The following is a 19,064-nucleotide window of genomic DNA, read 5'->3' on the forward strand; positions in this document are numbered from 1 at the left end:
GTCCTCAGGGGCAGTTAGAGAGTATTGTCAGACAAGAAGCTCTTACGGGCAGGGATCCTGCTTTCCTGTGCCTGTAAACTCTGTTGATTCCAGACTGAGAAAGAAACACGGTGCGGTCAGGAAGCCAGGAGGCCATCGTGAAAGCAGTCTGTAGGGGATCAGATGGCAGAGGTCTGAGCCGTTGATGGGGACGCTTCTTCCGGCCCCACCGGAGTAGCTAACGTTTACCGGAGCAGCTGCATATTTTTCTTCATTATTTCAATAATTCTTCTCAACAATCCTATAAGATGTGTTAATGTACCCATCTTAGACATGGGAAGATCAGAGAGGTTAAATAATTTCCCCCAAAGTCACACAGCTAGGAAGGATGTAGTCCTTCCCCAAAGTCACACAGCTAGGAGTTGAATGTAGTTTTCTTTGATTTCATTTTTTTCTTTAATTAAAAAAAATTTTTTTTTTAATTTATTTCTGAGAGTGAGAGCAAGAGTGGGAGAGGGATAGAGAGAGAGGGGAACAGAGGATCTGAAGCAGGCTCTGCACTGACAACAGAGAGCCTGGTGTGGGGCTCAAATTCAAATGACCTGAGCCAAAGTCAGACGCTCAACCAGCTGAGCCACCCAGGTGCCCCTCTTTGATTTCTTAGCCCAAATCTTAAAGGATGCAGGGGAGAAGGGCAGAGGAGAGGTGGCTGAGGTGGTGGGAACCGGGGATCCAGGTCACACTGAGCTCAATACATCCCTTTCTTCTGGTTTCTGCCCATATGGGTCATTTGGTCTAAACCAAGACTTCCTTTGAGTGCTCACACATAGTTTTATAGGCTGAAAGAACTTCTCTGTACCCCAATTCTGTTGTAAGCCCTTTTGGCCATGTGGGCCAGTAAAGAAGCTTCTGGAAGAGAATGGAGTCCAGAATCCACTGGAACCAGCCCGGGGTGGACACACAGGGAACCATCCCCATTTGCCAGATATGCGAACTGAAGCTCGGGGATTCTGTTGGGGGCCAAAGTATCAGAGTGCTAAAGTGCTCTGCTGGGAGCGCGTTTTAATCTCGTTCTCGCTGATCAACTCTGCCAAGAGACCAAGAAGAATGAGATCAGAGGGAAAGTCCGGGCTGAGTCATTCCTGCTCTGTTCACGTACTGACCACCTACTATGAGCAGGTCCTGTTCCAGGCAGAGACTTACAGACAGAAAGATCACAATCCCTGCCTTCGACCTGGGGAGCCAGGCAAGGACACGGATGGTGACTCATTCTCTGGGAAGTGCTGGGGGACCCCGGGCCCTTGAAGCAGGGACGCTGGGACTAGAGGGGCTTACGGCCAGGGAAAGAGGGCTGTTTGCTCTCTGCCGTCGGGGCATCCACCGTTGGCCCTGACCATGAATGCCATCTTCCCTGCCCTGGTGCCCGTGACTCTAAGACTCCTGGTGAATCCCCACAGTTGAGGTTCAAAACCGTGGTCTCCTTGCTCCAAAGGCAGCGGACGAGTTAAATCTGAAGCTCTTTGGCCCTTGGGGAGCAGAGGCAGAGCAAAGGGCAGGTCTGGACGCCTCTTTTGGAAATGACAAGATCCATTTAGCCATCAATTAGCACTGTCCCCAGGCTCCGGGCCTGCACGCTGGGCAGAAAGAATGCGCCACACCGCGCTGATTCGAAACAGATGTGCTGGCAGAGGGACCTGGCCTGCGGGGCCGGAATTCCTGGGCACCCAGCTCCTGGCTGGAGACGGGCTTCGGCGTTACATTCTGGGCACCGACTCCGGCAGGGAGGCCACGGAGACCGAGCTAAGGGAGCAGCCTGCCTGGAGAATGTGGACCTGGGACAGGGCTCAGAGGCGGGAGGGGGAGGGGGAGGAATGTTGACTCTGTCCAAAACAATCGGGGATCAACCGCGTTCTGCCGCATACAGAATGTGACTTTTGACCAACAGCTGCTGATCCCAGGGGAGACGCGGCTGATGCGCGAGGAAGCGCGGCGGGAAGCCCGCCTCTCTGGTGCCTCGACGAATCACCCATTGCCACCGATCTCCTTGCTGGAGCTCTTGCACCAAGTTCCTCCCGTGCTGTCGCCTTTACTCATCACGGCTACCCTGCTCTCGCGTCCATTTGGCAGATGAGAAGACTGAGGCACAAAGAGGTTTCCCAACTTACCCGCGATGGATCGCTGATAAATCGTGGATCCCGTCTGCCCATGGGCTACTTCCCACTTTTTCCTTCTCCCTTCACAGGCAGGAGGGGAACGCTGAGCTCCTCTCCTCCAGCCCTGCAGTGCCGCGGGGAAGCTCACCGCGGAGTCCCGGTCAAACCCTCCCGATGATGAAGGGCTCACCGCCCCCCAGGCTATCGCTTCTAAGCTTGGACAGTTCACCAGGCTGCCTATTCTTCCCTCCATCCAGCCGCAAGCTGGGTCCCTGCAGGCACGTGGCTCCCCCCCAGCAGCACGGCCGCAGTTCCCCTACTCTCTTTTCTCTGGGACCCTTGCAGGGCATGACCGTGACCCCGCCCTTATTTTTCTGAGCTGCGGGGCCTCTGTGGCGGCGGCTCCCAGTCAGCTGTGCAGCTCCCACATCACCCCCCACATCCCCCGCTGGATGCCTTCCAGCCCGTCCATGTCCCTGGGGGGCCCAGATGTGGACATGGGGTCAACCAGGTCTCCCTTCTCCCTGCAGCACAGAAAGGAATACTCTTTAAAACATTCTTTGAAGGGGTGCCTGGGTGGCTCTGTCGGGTAAGGGTCCAACTTCAGCTCAGGTCACGATCTCACAGTCCCTGCGTTCCAGCCCCGCACGGTTCGTGGGTTCGAGCCCCGCGTCGGGCTCTGTGCTGACGGCTCAGAGCCCGGAGCCTGCTTCAGATTCTGTTTCTCCTTCTCTCTCTGCCCCTCTCCCACTTGTTCTCTGTCTCTCTCTCAACAATAAATACACATTAAAAAAATAAACTATTCTCTTAAGACCGTTCGTTTGCCATTGTAAGAGTGATATAAGCTCACTACAGGAAATGCAAAAGACTGCAGTGAGCGCGGCGAAAACTGCCTCCCCAGGGAGAAACATCACCCCCTCCCCCCGTTCCGCCTCCAGCCTTCTCTGCTGTGCTTAATTTTTACCTAGCTTCATTTATTCTAGACTACAAATATGTGTTCCGCAGGCTCGCTTACCATCATGGCATCCGCAGTTTGCCGTGTCATTAGAAAGTCTATGAAAATGTCATTTGTAATGATCGCATAGTAGTCTGTAAAAGGCACCTGTTTCGCTATTTCTCTTATTTGGGGCATCGCTAGGAATCCACACCTCTACTTCTTCCTTACTACACAACCTCGGTTCTGTTCGAGGTCTCCACAAGATGTCACCTGCATACTAGAGTATAGGGTCCTTGACCCTAAACTCTTGCCAATAATGTCAAGCCTCCCCTACCCCCATATTTGCATTATGGGGCCTGAGCAGAGAATGCCACTAAGGCACAGACCAGGGTTTCTAGTCCTATGTCCTTGCTTGATTTTATAACCTCTCGTCACAACCAGAGACCCTTAAAGGTCAACCTCCCAAGTTTCAGATGCTAAAACTGAGTTCAAAGAGGGCAAGTGAGTTGCCCAAGGTCACACAGGGGTGGTGGTCACCTGGGAACAGAGGGCCCCTGACTCCCAGCTGAGGGCTCTCTCTACAACACCCCTACCTTAGGGCAAGGTTTGTATTCACTTGATATTAAGAAAAAATCAAGCAAGGCATTTTTAGCTAAAGCATCTGGCCTCTTACCACGAGTTCAAATTTAACCAGGAAGGGGAAAAGAGAGAGAGAATAGAAATCAACAATGGCATATATCCCCAGGCGAGGTGACTCAGAAACACACGAGGCTTTTCCCTTTTCCTTGCTGGCTGCCCTGTCTCTCCAGCCCCCCTTCTTCCTCCCTCACAATCTCCGCCACCAGCAAGAACCCTTCTGGGATCCCCAGACTTGTAGCTCTTAGGCTGAGATATTGAGGTCCTGAATCCTGGAGAAACGAATGGGAGGGCAGGACCACACCCACCAATAAAATAAGATCCAGAGGACAGGACCAGGGGGACTTGTTATGTCTTCTTAGAGCTGCAGGGATGGGTTATTTTGTGGAAAACGTAAATGCATGAACGAATGATACCAGCTAGAAATCACCTTCACCAGCGCACGATTTGCAGAGACGTGTAAGTCGCTTCACCTCTCCGATCTCCAAGTCGTCATCCGTAAAACCTATGCTTCCAATTAATTTCACACACATTTCCTGAGGGTCTGCTGTGGGCCAGGCTCTGTGCTGGGCACCGAGGGCAGGCCACAAGGATCAAAGACAGAACGAAAGAAGAAAACATTTATGTAACATCTTTTCCCCCAGGCATTAGGAGTAGCAAAAGGGACAGGGCGGTTAATAAAAATACATAGTAAGGCTTATGGTTTTAGATAGATGACTTACTAGACAGTCTGAAACACCACCCCCTCACTAATAAATACCAGGAAATTCTGGATAAAATATAAGAGGCATCTTTTTAATTTTTTTTAATGTTTGAGAGAGAGAGAAAGAGAGAGAGTGCACAGGAGCAGGGGAGGAGCAGAGAGAGGGAGACACAGAGTCCGAAGCAGGCTCCAGGCTCCGAGCTGTCAGCACAGAGCCCAATGCGGGGCTCAAACTCACGAACCGAACCGCAAGATCATGACCTGAGCTGAAGTCAGATGCTTAACCGACTGAGCCACCCACGCGCCCCCCAAGAGACATCTTTCTAAAAGCAGAACTAGGTTCTCAAGTAGGTAAGGAGGTCCTCAACAGCCAGAAGTTGAGCCGGGACTAAGTAGCAAAGGAAAAAGCTTTTGAGTTAATGCTCTAGCTGTAAGCAGGGGAGCCCTCTACCTGCACCCCAGAAACTCCCAAACTGGTAAAGTAACCAATAAGATAGTAACATTTTCAGGACAGTGATACTCCTAGGATTCTAGAGAGCTCCCCGTCAGCCACGGCTTCCCGTGATTTCCACAGACTGAGCCCATCATCCGAAGTTATAAGAGCAAGAATCTGACAAAATAAGCAATAGGGTTTATTCCACCCGACCATTAGAACAAATAGCATATCAACTCCAAAATAAACATATCTTCTTTAAATTGGAACACTTCATGAATTTGTATGTCATTTTTGTGTTCCAATTTTAGTACATAGACTGCTGAAGCGAACACCAAAATGTGTACGTCTTAAATAATTAACAACATAAAAGGCATTTTAAAGAAGAAAACGATGTTTTCTAAAACAAGTGTATTCGGAAAATACCCAACTTGAACTATTAGAAAAATTTAGAGAGTCGCTGTAATTAAAAACCCAATGGAGGGACGCCTGGGTGGCTCATTCAGTTGCGCGTCCAGCTTCGGCTCAGGTCACGATCTCACGGTTCGTGAGTTTGAGCCCTGCATTGGGCTTTGTACTGACAGCTGGGAGCTTGGAGCCTGCCTCAAATTCTGTGTCTCCTTCTCTCTCTGCCCCTCCCCTGCTCACGCTCTGTCTCTCTCACTCTTAAAAATAAATAAACATAAAAAAAATTTGTTTAAACCCAATGGATGTTTAAACAGCAGATTAAACGCAGCTGAAGGAAGACCGGTGTGCAGACAGCTTTGTTAATAATTTACGTTATTGCTTCTTATGCAATATTTGTGCTTTATAAAGTATAGTGTTGTTGTAAGTTGTAGTGTCATTTTGAGACTGATCAAAGGAGAAACAAAAATAAAATGATTTTTTAATTCTTTTTATTTTTTCATATTTTTTATTGTTAAAAATTTTTTTAATTTTTTTAAATGTTTTTATTTATTTTTGAGACAGAGAGAGACAGAGCATGAATGGGGGAGGGGCAAAGAGAGAGGGAGACACAGAATCGGAAGCAGGCTCCAGGCTCTGAGCCATCAGCCCAGAGCCCGACGCGGGGTTTGAACTCACAGACTGCGAGATCGTGACCTGAGCTGCAGTCGGACGCTTAACCGACTGAGCCACCCAGGCGCCCTGTTAAAAATTTTTTTAATGTTTTTATTTGTTTTTGAGAGAGAGAGACAGAGCGTGAGTGGGGGAGGGGCAGAGAGAGAGAGAGGGAGACACAGAATCCGAAGCAGGCTCCAGACTCTGAGCTGTCAGCACAGAGCCCAATGTGAGGCTCAAACTCATGGAACCACGAGATCATGACCTGAGCCAAAGTTGGACGCTCAACCAACCGAGCCACTCAGGCGTCCTGAGAAATTGATTATTTTAAACATCGGTGAGATGACCTTTTTAATATTAACTGTCAGACGTGTCTCTTACTTTTGAATAGACCAGCTTCTGGCATCATACATTTCAAACCTTATTTCTTCTTCAATATCCATATTATATACTTCCAAGGCTGACCATCGTAAGTCTTGTTATCATCATATTCCCTCTGCACATTAGGTCTCAATCCCAGGCGAACCAAACAGTTGACAGTAATGGTATTCCTGGAAGTCATTCCAAACCCAGGATGGCTAACAATACCCTACCTACCTATCCATACATGGTAATGACTGAAAACGACGTAAACGTACACCTTTGGGCTGGATGGCCAACTGTCAGTCTACAGACACCATCACTTCTTTTATGTCGGAGAATTACTTTTCCCTGTATGGCCCCAGGTTAGAGCTTGCCAGTGAGAGAAACGTGAACAAGCTTGGAAGATGGAAGAGAAGGTGAAATAATAGCAATGTTTTTCCAGAAGGCCGTGGCAGTCAGATACGGCTTCAGAATTTCTCCATAAGCTACCGCTTTGAGGCTGTGCAGATGTAGCGGTTCACGGGCTTTCCACAAACTCACTTGATGGTCATAGTGGTAAGACATGGAGGTTTCTCATATTGTCCCACCATCTGTGGCTTCTTCTAGCCTCTCCCACCTGTCCTACCCACACCAGACCGGAGGTATAGCTATTCTATTACACAGATTCATAGGCAGAGGCTAATAGTTTGGCTGGATGGGCAAGGACTTGGGAAAAATGAGATTGGAAAGCTGGTGAGAAAGATGTCAAAGGTGTAAGGGTAGAGCTTTCCAAATGAGCATGTTGGTGTGGGGTTGCTCAGCAGAGGAGGGTTCCAACAACCAGTGGGGAAGACCATCCATTCTGTGGATGTCAGCCTTCCCTCCAGCCACGTCTGTCCTTGCTCAAGGTTCTCATCGACCAAACAGCCATGGTGGATGAGTTGGAGCCTGTGCACGGGTAACAGGCACCCCTACTCACCAAAGCCAATCTGGCTAAGCCCCCGCTAAGTGTCCAGTCTCCAACCGCAAAGACTAACACTAAGCCCTGAATACAGCACTATTTTCCAGAGGGACAAACCAGGCCATTTGATGGGACGTTGATGACATTGAACCAAGGTCACCATAAAGAGGATATTTCATGGAAACTGACAAAGTGATTCTCAAATCTGTCCAGAAGACTATCAGACCTATGGAAAGCTATCATGCTTGAGGAACAAGAAGGGAGGATTTGTCCACCAGATATCAAGGTAAAGCTAGACTAATCAAAATCGTCTGGTATTGGTACAGGAATCGACAAATAGAACAGCGTACAGAGACCCTTATATATGGAAGCCGGATTTATGGCAAAACAGACATTATAGATTAGTAAACAAAACAAAACACAAAGGATGGAACAGAACAAGTAAGACTACCACAATTGGTTCCCCATATGGAAACAAAATTAAAGTTAACTCCTCCTCCTTGTCCTAAGTAAAGATCAATCCAAGGTAGATTTAAACACAAATGTGAAAGATAACACTATAATAAAAAGTAAGACACAATATAGGCTAATCATTCTAGGTCCTCAGAGCAGAGGGGGACTTCTTAAGGTACAACCACCTTAAGCAACAACCACCACCAAAGCAGATAAATTAAGAACCTATGGCTTTCCAGAGACTTCGTGAAGAATGAGAAAAAACAAGCCACAAACTTGGAGAGGACAACTGTAATACATGTTACACAAGAGTCACTTCCAGAACATGTAAAGAATGTTTATAAATTAATAAGGAAAAAAAATAACCCCAAAGCAAATAGATGAAAGGCAAAAACAGGAATTCTACTGAAAAGACAAATGCATAATAAATTTGAGAACATGCCCAACATAATTGAGAGTAAAGGAAATGCAAATTAAAATCAGAATGCCGGGGCGCCTGGGTGGCTCTGTCGGTTAAGCACCCAACCCTTGATCTCGGGGTCGTGAGTTCAAGCCCCACAGTGGACTCTGCACTGGGTATGAAACCTACTTAAAAAATAAAATAAGATGAAATTGTGGAGCCTGGGTGACTCAGTCGGTTAAGCATCTGACTCTTGATATGGGGTCAGGTCATGATCTCTCATTTGTGAGATGCAGCTCTACCTCGGGTTCTGTGCTGCATGGAGCCTACTTGGGAGTCTTTCTCTCCCTCTCTCTCTGCCCTTCCCCCGCTCACACTCTCTCTCAAAATAAATAAATGTTAAAAAAAATAAAATCAGACTGCCAACATTAAAAGTTTAAACGCACGCACACACACGCACACACACACACACACACGCACGCGAAATGCCACACCATTCCACACTCACCCGTTAGGCAGAAGTTAAAGCACTGACAATACCAACTATTTGTGATTATGTGAAGCAAACAGAACTTATATATTGAAAGTAGGAATGTAAGTGTTGGTACCACCACTAATTGTTGGGTAATAGTAAATTGAACATGCCCTATGAACCCTAGGACCCAGAAGTCCCAAAGACTCAATGATAGGTATATAATCACCAACCACTGAAAACATCACAAGTGTCCATAATGAGATTAGGTTTATATATTGGGATATATTCAAACAATGAGTCCACTGTTTGACTATACTCTAGGGAAGTGGGTGAACTCCAGTGCTGCTTAGCAATGTGAATTAACTTCAAAAACACACTTGAAGGGAAAAAAACAAATCACAGAAGGCTATGTACAGTATGATTCCATTTGTATACCCTTTGAGTTTTTTGTTGTTGATTTTTGAGACAGAGGGAGGGAGGGACACAGAGGGTGAGTGGGGGAGAAGCAGAGAGAGAGGGAGACACAGAATCCAAAGCAGGCTCCAGGCTCTAAGCTGTCAGCACAGAGCCCAACGGGGGGCTCAAACCCACGTGAGATCATGACCTGAGCCCAAGTCAGACGCTTAACCGACTGAACCACCCAGGTGCCCCGAAATAATAAATTCTTTAAAATACACATACATGGGGGAAAACTATACAGACGAGCAAAGGAACAAGCAACATAAAATTCAGAATAGTGATTATGTGGGGAGCAGGGCAGAATGCACGTGAGGAGAGGCACAGAGGGAGCATATTAGGTATTAATGTTCTAAGTGTCATCCTGAGTGCTGGATACAGCATTCTTTAATAAGTGTTTTGTATACTATTTTATGTATGATTGCACAATAAAAGCAAACACACAGAGAGTTGAAGTAACAGAACTGAGGCCACAAAAATGGTCCATTACACATAGTATCTGGTATGTTATATTAACAGCTATGATAGCTTTAAAGGGTTCTGACAGATCAAACAATTTGAGAAGAAAAAGGACATATTAACTTAACAGTGTATTTATTAACTTATCTCTTAAGATATAATTTTAATTTAAAGGTTTTTCATGTGCTTTTTGAAAAGAGAAAATGGTAGGGGCACCTGGTGGCCCAGTTTGTTAAGCGTCTGATTTCAGCTCAGGTCATGATCTCGTGGTTCATGAGTTGGGGCCCCGCATCAGGCTCTGTGCTGACAGCTCAGAGCCTGGAGCCTGCTTCGGATTCCATGTCTCCCTTGCTCTCTCTGCCCCTCCCCACTCACACTCTGTCTCTCTTTCTCTCTCTCTCTCTCTCTCTCTCTCTCTCTCTCTCTCCCAAAAACAAACAAACATCACAAAAAAAATTTTAAAAACAGAAAATGGTGAAACATTCTTAGAATTGATGAATCTTCAGATACAGGAAGCACCATGAATCCTTAGAAAGGTAAGTGAAAGTGAAAACATACCTATATTCATTATAATTAGGGGACCACATCATTTATCATTCTAACAAGGATACCTTTGGTGGCACTATTAATAATTATGCGCGGGTAACAGGTATTAACCAGGACTGGTGAGGGCAAACCAAAACATATCCTCATCCTGGAGAAACTCAACCATTTTGCTTAAAAAGAAAACACAATTAACTGGCAACAGACTTTCCACCGGCAACAATAGACACCAGGAGACAATGGGAAATATCTTCAAATTACTCAGAGAAAATAAAGGTCAACCTGGAATTCTATACCCAGCTAGATGTTAGAGGGGGTGGGGGAAAAACTACTTTGGCTCAAAGTAAGACTAAGAGAGCTTACCTAATATACCCATGGTAGCAAGAAGGCAATAAACAGTGGTGAGCAAACGGATCAGTAAAGTTGCAGATAAATCCAAATAAACTGTGGCAAACAACATTAATTATGGTAATGAAAAACGTAAGGATAATAAAATAAGGTATCACCAAAAAACTAGAAAATAGTAAATAAGCTGGGACAGAAGTGATGATCACAGTTAAAGAGTCAAATGGTACTTAACACTGTTTGGGAAGAATACAGAGATATTGAATGTTACCCTGTTAGGTCAGGTAAAACTTTGAGTATAACCTCCAAAAAAACAGAATGCATAACTTCCAAACTAGTAAAGAAAAATATGAAAAAACAAAAAACAAAAACTAGGGATCCAACTGAGACAGGAGGTAGAAAAAAACAAAAGGAAAAGCCGAGAACCTAGAGGGGACAAAATAAAATGATACAAATAAGCCTATCTATCATACACGTTAACCAAAGTAAGAAAATCAATACAAAAATATCAGTAATCACAGTACGTTTTCAAATACTAGATTATTGGGGTGCCTGGGTGGCTCCGTCAGTTGAGTGGCCAACTCTTGATTTCAGCTCAGGTCATGATCCCGGGTTCATGGGATCCAGCCCTACATTAGGCTCTGCACTGAGCGTGGAGCCTGCTTAAGATTCTCTCCCTCTGCCCCTCCCCTGCCTGCACCCTCTCTCTCATAAATGAATAAGTGAATGAATGAATGAGTTAATTAATTAATAATAAAATACTAGATTATTCACTCGGGAGATAGAGATTCTCTGATTAGAATGAGAACAGAAGCTGGAAATGTGCTGTTTACAACAGACACGTAAAACACAAGGACTCAGAAAAGTTGGAAATTTTTTTTAAATGATAAGCAATGAACTAGGCAGATGTTAATCAAAAGAAAACTGGTGTAGTCAACCAACAGCTGATAAGCTATACTTTAAGGTCAAAGCATTACAATGAAACCTTGGACTGTGAGTAACTTGTTCTGTGAGTGTTCCGCAAGATGAGCAAACATTCCTAATAAATTTTTTTTGTAATTTGTTTATTCTGGAGAGAGACAGAGCATGAGTGAGGGAGGGACAGAGCCAGAGAGGGACACAGAATCTGAAGCAGGCTCCAGGCTCTAAGCTGTCAGCACAGAGCCCGACACAGGACTCGAACTCACAAGCCACAAGATCATGACCTGAGCCCAAGTCGGATGCTCAAACAACAGGTGCCCCAACATTTCTAATACATTTTAACTTGATGAACAAGAGATATCTTGCAATACAAGTAGTATGTGACAATGAACATCACACGGTCACAACTGAGCCAATGGTTCTTGAAATTCACTTTGATATACAAGTGCTTTGGATTACAAGCATGGTTCCAGAACAAATTATGCTCACAAACCAAGGTTTTACTGTATTAGAAAAAAAAGACAGTCACTCTATAACAATTAAAGAAAACTTTCATCAGAAAGGTAGAAGACTGGGGCACCTGGGTGGCTCGGTCAGTTAAGTGTCTAGCTTAAGTGGTTTTGGCTCAGATCATGATCTCACAGTTCATGAGTTTGAGTCCCCCAATGGGCTCTGCACTGACAGTGCTTGGGATTCTCTCTCTCCCTCTCTCTCTGCCCCTTCCACTCTCTCTCAAAATAAATGAATAAACTTAAATAAAAACAGGGGTGTCTGGGTGGCTCAGCTGGTTAAGTGTCAGACTTCAGCCCAGGTCATGATCCTGCACTTCATGGGTTCAAGCCCTGTGTGTCAGGCTCTGTGCTGACAGCTCAGAGCCTGGATCCTGCTTCAGATTCTGTGTCCCCCTCTTTCTCTGTCCCTCCCTGCTTACACTCTGTCCCTCTGTTTCCCAAAAATAAATAAATATTTTTTAAAACTTAAAAAAAAATAAAAACAGAAAGTTATGAACCTTTAAAAAAAAAAGAAAGGTAGATTTCTGAATGACTATGCATCTAGGTAATATAGTCTCAGAATCTATACGGCAAAATTTGACAGACTTATAAGAAGAAATTTAAAGCCTATAATCATAGGGGCGCCTGGCTCAGTCAGTTAAGCATCTGACTTCAGCTCAGGTCATGATCTCCAGGTTCAGGAGTTCAAGCCTCACGTTGGGCTCTGTGCTGACAGCTTGGAGCCTGGAGCCTGCTTCAGATTCTGTGTCTCCCTCTCTCTCTGCCCCTTCCCTGCTCATGCTGTCCCTCTCTCTGGCAAAAACAAACAAACACTTAAAAAAAATGTTAAGTCTATAATCATAGAGTTTAACTCATCTCTCGGAAATTGAAATATCAAAGAGAAAAAACTACTAGGTTTTAGAAGATTTTAACAACGCAATGAGTTTAACGACATAAGTAGAATTCTATAACCAACACCTAGAGAATACACATTATTAAAGCTTCTGTGAAGATTTTCAACATTGATCACATACTATACTACAAATCAAATCAAGAATCTAGTATACAGACTACATTCTCTTATCACAACTCAGTTAAATTCAAAATCAGGGACACAATATAGCCTTCCAAGTCCAGTATGTTTGGGAAATGCAAAAAGATAGTTCTAGCTAACAAATGCATCAAAGACAAAATCAAAATGAAAAGTAAAAAATATGTACAACCTGACAAACTGATCCTCAAGTTTATGCAGAAGAACAAGAGCCATAAATAAACAAGTGGACTTTGGAGAACAAAGTAGGACGACTTGTCCTACCAGACAGAAAGACATCTTATGAATTATCGTAATTAGTACAGTACGGTATTGGTGTAGGGATAGAAAAACAAACCAGGTGTTATAGGTAAGCGATGAATCACTGAATCCACTCCTGAAACCAATATTGTACTCTACGTTAACTAAAGAAAATTTAAATTAACAAATAAAATAAAATAAACCAATGACACAGAATGGAGCCCTGAAACAAGTCTAGGTCCATGTAGAAACCTGATATATGACAAAGCATTACAATGGGGCAAGAAGATGATGGTCTAGTCAATAGCGGTATTGGCAATATCAGTTACCCAAATGGGAAACGGGGAGGGGTGGGGAATAGATCCTATCTCACCCAGTAGATCAAAATCCATTCCAAGTGAATTACACATCCTAATGTGAAATGCCAAGTTTAAAACTTTCAGAAGGGAAATGAAGGAAATCTGCATGACCTCAGAAAAAGATTTCTTAAAGCAAGCATAAACCATAAAGAAAGAGATTATTAAATCTGAAGACAGATAATGCCCTTAACAGAGTTAAAAGATGAAACACAGTATTTCTTATAAAGCCAAGCACACACCTTCCTTGCGGCTCCAGCAATTCCACTCTGAGGTATTTACCCAAGAGAAACGAACACGTGTGTGCACCAAAAGGTACAAGAATGTTGATAGCCATTTTATTTGTAGTAGCCCAAAATAGAAACCACTCAGTGTCCATCAACGGGATGCTGGTACATTCATACACTGGAAATCTATTCAGCGATTAAAAAAAAAAGAAACCTATGCAACATGGATGAATCTTACGCACATAATGCTAAGAAGCCAGGCACGCTATACGATTTCATTTATATTAAGCTCTAAATCAGGCAAAATCAATATATGGTAAAATGAGTCCAAACAGCGGTTGCCTCAGAAGGAGCACAGAGGATCTTACCGGGGAGAAAGAAATGCCCTATAACATGATAGAGGAGTGGGTTACATGGCTATACGCATTTGTTAAAATCTATCCAACTGTCCCATTTACAACTGCACCAAAAATACCGAGGCATAAACTTAACCAAGGAGGTGAAGGACCTGTACTCTGAAAACTTCAACACACCGATGAAAGAAGTTGAAGAAGACACAAACAAATGGAAAGGTATTGCATGCTCATGGATTGGGAGAACAATGTTGAATAATGGAGATGATAATGAATAATAATCAATAATCAATAATCAATAATGAATAATAATGGAGAATAATACTACATACTACCCAAAATGATCTACAGATTTAATGTAATCCCTACCACAATAACCAACAGCACTTTTCACAGAACTAGAACAAACGATCCTAACATTTGTACAGAACCACAGAAGACCCGGAGTGGCCAAAGCAACTCTGAAAAAGAACGGACTGCTGGAAAGATGGTGGAGTAGGAAGACCTTGTGTTCACCTCATCCCATGGATACACCGACATAACACCCACATCAGCATAAATAACCCAGAAAATGACCCAAAGGCTGGCAGAACAGACTCTCCACAGCTAAACATACAGAAGAGGCCACGTGGGAGAGGGGAAGAAGGGCTAAATGGACTTGTGGGGCATCGGGGGAGAAAGGGAGTGGTATGGGCCAAGAGGGGAGAGAAACAGACCCTCACATCAGGAAGCCCATATGGGGAAGATGAATCCCCATAACATTAGGCTTTGAAAACAGAGGGGCCAAATTGTGTGAGTTCTTACAACCAACGGCCCTTAAAACCTGGAATTTTAAAAATCAGTGGGTTGGTTTGCGGAGACCAGGTGGGCAAAAGGAAGCTGAGTCCCCGCCCTTGAAGAGACAGCATGACAAATAGCTGGTGGAGATACGCAGAGAACCAGTGGTTTGAAAAAAAGCCTGGGGCACAGGGTGGAAAAGTTGTTAACTCATCTCAGAGTGTATCCTGAAGGGACAGAGAGTCACGGGGGGCTCCTCCAGGAACAAAACAGTTGGCAAGCTCCATTTCTCTCCCCTGCCCCCCAGCCTAGACATATGGCCACCTGTGGGAACCGATGCAGCTATCTAATGTCCTTTCACTGCTCCCTAACCCCCCACCCCACCCCTGTCACCCCCTTCAGCTGTGTTTCCACCCCACCCCTCTGAATTGGCCCATCTCAGTCCCTGAGTTGCAGGGTCCCTCTTGCAGGGGACCAACAGTGCACAAACTTCGCTAACCCTGCCCTTCCAGCCCCCGTGCACATCGTGGATCCACTCCCGCAAATATGCTCTTGGCCAGAGCCCATCCAAAGCAGTATCACAGGCCTGGCAGGGTGCGAGCAGTCCAGACAGGGGCCAGGACCACTCGAAAGTGATTCCTTCCCCCAGGGAAAGGGGAAGATAACCACACACACCAGTCCAACTGTGGCCCCGACAGTGGGCTGGAGGCAGACAGCTCGTCTGACTGAAGGACCTGCCCACCACCAAAAGCTTCTCAGGGGCAACATAGGGAAAGTGCCCTGCAGTTTGGTGCTCTTTCATCTGTGGCAAATGCCTGGCCTGACTCAACTCAAGCCCAAAGCGACCACAGACTGGCCCACCAGCCACCCAGGGGTCAGACCCTGCCCACAACAGGCAAAGAAAGCTGCTGCAGACAGTTGGACTAAAGGCAAACACAACTGAGCCACAACACTAGGGTGCATGCAACACAAATAGGAGACATCCCTGAAGCACCATTTTCTGGGGAAAAGGAGACATTGCACTGCAGGGCTCTATGGGACCCCTTCTTCGTAAGTCCACTACTTTCAAGAGCAGGAGACAGCTGATTTTCCTAACACACAGAAACAGACACAGAGTTAAACAAAATGAGGAGACAAGGGAATATGTCCCAAATGAAAGAACACAACAAAATCACAGCAAGAGACCTAAGCAAAATGGAGAGGAGTATTATGCCTGATAGAGAACTTAAAGTAATAATCATAAAAATACTCCCTGGACTTGAGAAAAGAGTGGAGGACCTCAGTGAGACCCTTAACAAAGAGATAAAAAAGAACCCATCAGAGATGAACACCACAGTAAATTTAAAATACACTAGAGGAGGCGTGCCTGGGTGGCTCAGTCATTTGAGGGTCCAACTCTTGTTTTTGGCTCAGGTCATCATCCCAGTGTTGTGGGATTGAGCTCTGCATCAGACTCCATGCTCAGTGTGGAGCCTGTTTAAGATTCTCTTTCTTTCTCCCTCTGCCCATCTCCCTAGCTTGCATGCTCTTTCTCTAAAAGAAAAAAAAAATTAAAGAAAATAAAAATACACTAGAGGCAATAAATAGCAGACAAGAGGAAACAGAAGAATGGATCAGCAACCTGGAGTTCAGAGTAATGGAAAGTAATCAAGCTGAACCAGTGAGAGAGGAAAAAACATATGCAAAATGAGACTAGACTTAGGGAACTCAGCAACTCCATCAAGCATAATAACATTCACATTATAGGGCTCCCCGAAGGAGAAGAGAGAGAAACAGAGGCAGAAAAATTATTTGAAGAAATAATAGTTGAAAATGTCCCATATCTGGGAAAGGAAACAAAAATCCATATCCAGGAGGCATGGAGATCCCCCAACAAAATCAACTCAAGGACACCAAGACACATAGTAATTAAAATGGCAAAAGTAGTGATAAAGAGAGAAGTTTAAAAGCAGCAAGAGAAAAGAAAGCAGTTACATACAAAGGAAACCCCATAAGGCTATCAGCTAACATTTCAGTAGAAACTTTGCAGGCCAGAAGGGAGTGGCATGATATATTCAAAGTCCTGAAAAGAAAAAAATCTGCAACCAAGACTTCTCTATCCAGCAAAGCTATCATTCAGAATAGGAGAGATAGAGAGTTTCCCAAACAAAAATTAAAGGAATTCGTGACCACTAAATCAGGAGCAAAACCAGCCACTTCCCCATAACACATGGTGTCATTGGCCTGTTGGTTCCAAATCCACAGCTTAAGCTTTGTTCAGTGGCAGTATCACAGCCAATGAGGTTTATCCAAGGCACGATTGTTGCTAATTGAAACCAATCCACAGCCCAGCCTCCCTCGTGCCCAGGTCAGTGTGCATTATCTGCTCAATGCCAAGTCAATACACTTTCACCCCAGATCAACAGGGGCTCAAACTGAGACTCTCCCCCTCCAATTTCAGCCCCTGTACTCAAATTTGTACACAAAGTGGGCATAATTATAACAGCAGAATGAAGCAACCAAATGACAATACTAATTCTGTGGACTATGCAATGAATAAAAGGAGTGTGCTGGGCTGGGAATTTCTCCCACAAACACATCAAAGGACAATACATATAGCACGATTCCAGTTACTAAAAGAATCAAACCCCTCCCCTCAAAAAAAGGAAGAGAAGAAAAAGAAGAAAAAGAAGAACAAAGCTGGAGGTATCACAATCCCAGATTTTGTGATATACTACAAGCCTGTAGTAATCAAAACAGCGTGGTATTGGCACAAAAATAGACACACAGCTCAGAACAAAATAGAGAGCTCAGAAATAAACCCACAATTACATGGTCAATTAATCTTGGACAAAGGAGGCAAGAATATGCAAAAAAGTCTCTTCAATAAATGTGGCTGGGAAAACTGAATAACAATATTCCAGAGAATGTAATTGAACCACTTTCTTACACCATACATAAAAATAAACTCCAAATGGATTAAAGTTCTAAATGTGAGACCTGAAACCTAAAAATCCTAGGAGAGAGCATAGACGGTAATTTCTCTAACATCGGCCATAGCAACATTTTTCTAGCTATGTCTCCTTAGGCAAGGGAAATAGAAGCAAAAACAAACTATTGGGACCACATCAAAATAAAAAGCTTCTGAACGACAAATAAAACTATCAACAAAACCAAAAGGCAACGTACTGAATGGGAGAAGATATTTGCAAATGACATAATGGATAAAGGCTTAGTATCTAAAAGATATAAAACACTTATACAACTCAACAGCCCAAAACCAAATAATCCAATTTAAGGATGGGCAGAAGGCCTGAACAGACTTTTCTCCAAAGAAGACATACAGATGGCCAACAGACACATGAAAAGGTGATCAAGTCACTCATCATCAGGATATGCAAATCAAAACCACAATGAGAGCTCAGCTCACACCTGTCAGAATCAAAAACACAAGAAACAACAAGTGTTGATAAAGATGTGGTGAAAAAGTACATTGCTGGTGAGGGGTGCAAACTGGGATAGCCAGTGTGGAAAACAATAGGAGGTTTCCTCAAAAAGTTAAAAAGAAAATTACCATATGATCTAGTAATTGTACCACTGTGTATTTACCGAAAGACTACAGAAACACTAATACAAGGGGATATATGCATCCTTATGTTTATTGCAGTATTATTTACAATAACCAAATTATGGAAGTAGCCCAAGTGCCCACTGATAGATGAATGGATAAGGAGGATGTGGTATCTATACAATGGAATATTACTCAGCCATAAAAAGAGTGAAATCTTGTTATTTGCAACAACACGGATGGATCTAGAGAGTATAACGCTAAGCAAAATAAGTCAGTCAGAGAAGGACAAATACCATATGAAATTGCTCCTACATGGAAATTAAAAAAGAAAGCAAACAAACAAAGGAAAGAAGAGACCAAAAAAGACTCTTAAAAATAGAGAACTGATGGCTACCTGACGGGAGATGGATACAGGGATGGGTGAAACAGGTAAAGAGGATTAAGAGTGCACTTATCTGGATAAGCATCAAGTAATGTATAGAATCGTTGAGACACTATATTGTGCACCCAAAACCACTGCATGTTAATTATACTGGAATTAAAAGTTTTAAAAATAAGAAAAAAAGCAAAAATCAAACTGTAGCAATTAAGATTTGTATATTTCACTGTATTTAAAAAAAAAAATTCCCAAGCCCCATTCCCCCCCCAAAAAAAGACAAACTACAGCCTGCCAAGAGATTCATGTTCAAATCTATTAAAACAAAGCAAAACAAAAAACAAAAAAACACTGCAAATCAATTCTTGGCGAAAAACCACCAAATAGA

The 19,064-nt window shown here is 43.9% G+C and overlaps 1 long non-coding RNA gene across 1 annotated transcript in view; it reads right to left on the minus strand.

Annotated features, from left to right (window-relative positions):
* The window catches only part of LOC125152073 (uncharacterized), a 156,515-nt gene that overhangs the window by 72,144 nt on the left and 65,307 nt on the right, over positions 1-19,064 (minus strand). The window lies entirely within an intron of this gene.

The sequence above is a fragment of the Prionailurus viverrinus genome, chromosome E1, assembly GCF_022837055.1.
Source record: "Prionailurus viverrinus isolate Anna chromosome E1, UM_Priviv_1.0, whole genome shotgun sequence".
Taxonomy (NCBI): domain Eukaryota; kingdom Metazoa; phylum Chordata; class Mammalia; order Carnivora; family Felidae; genus Prionailurus; species Prionailurus viverrinus.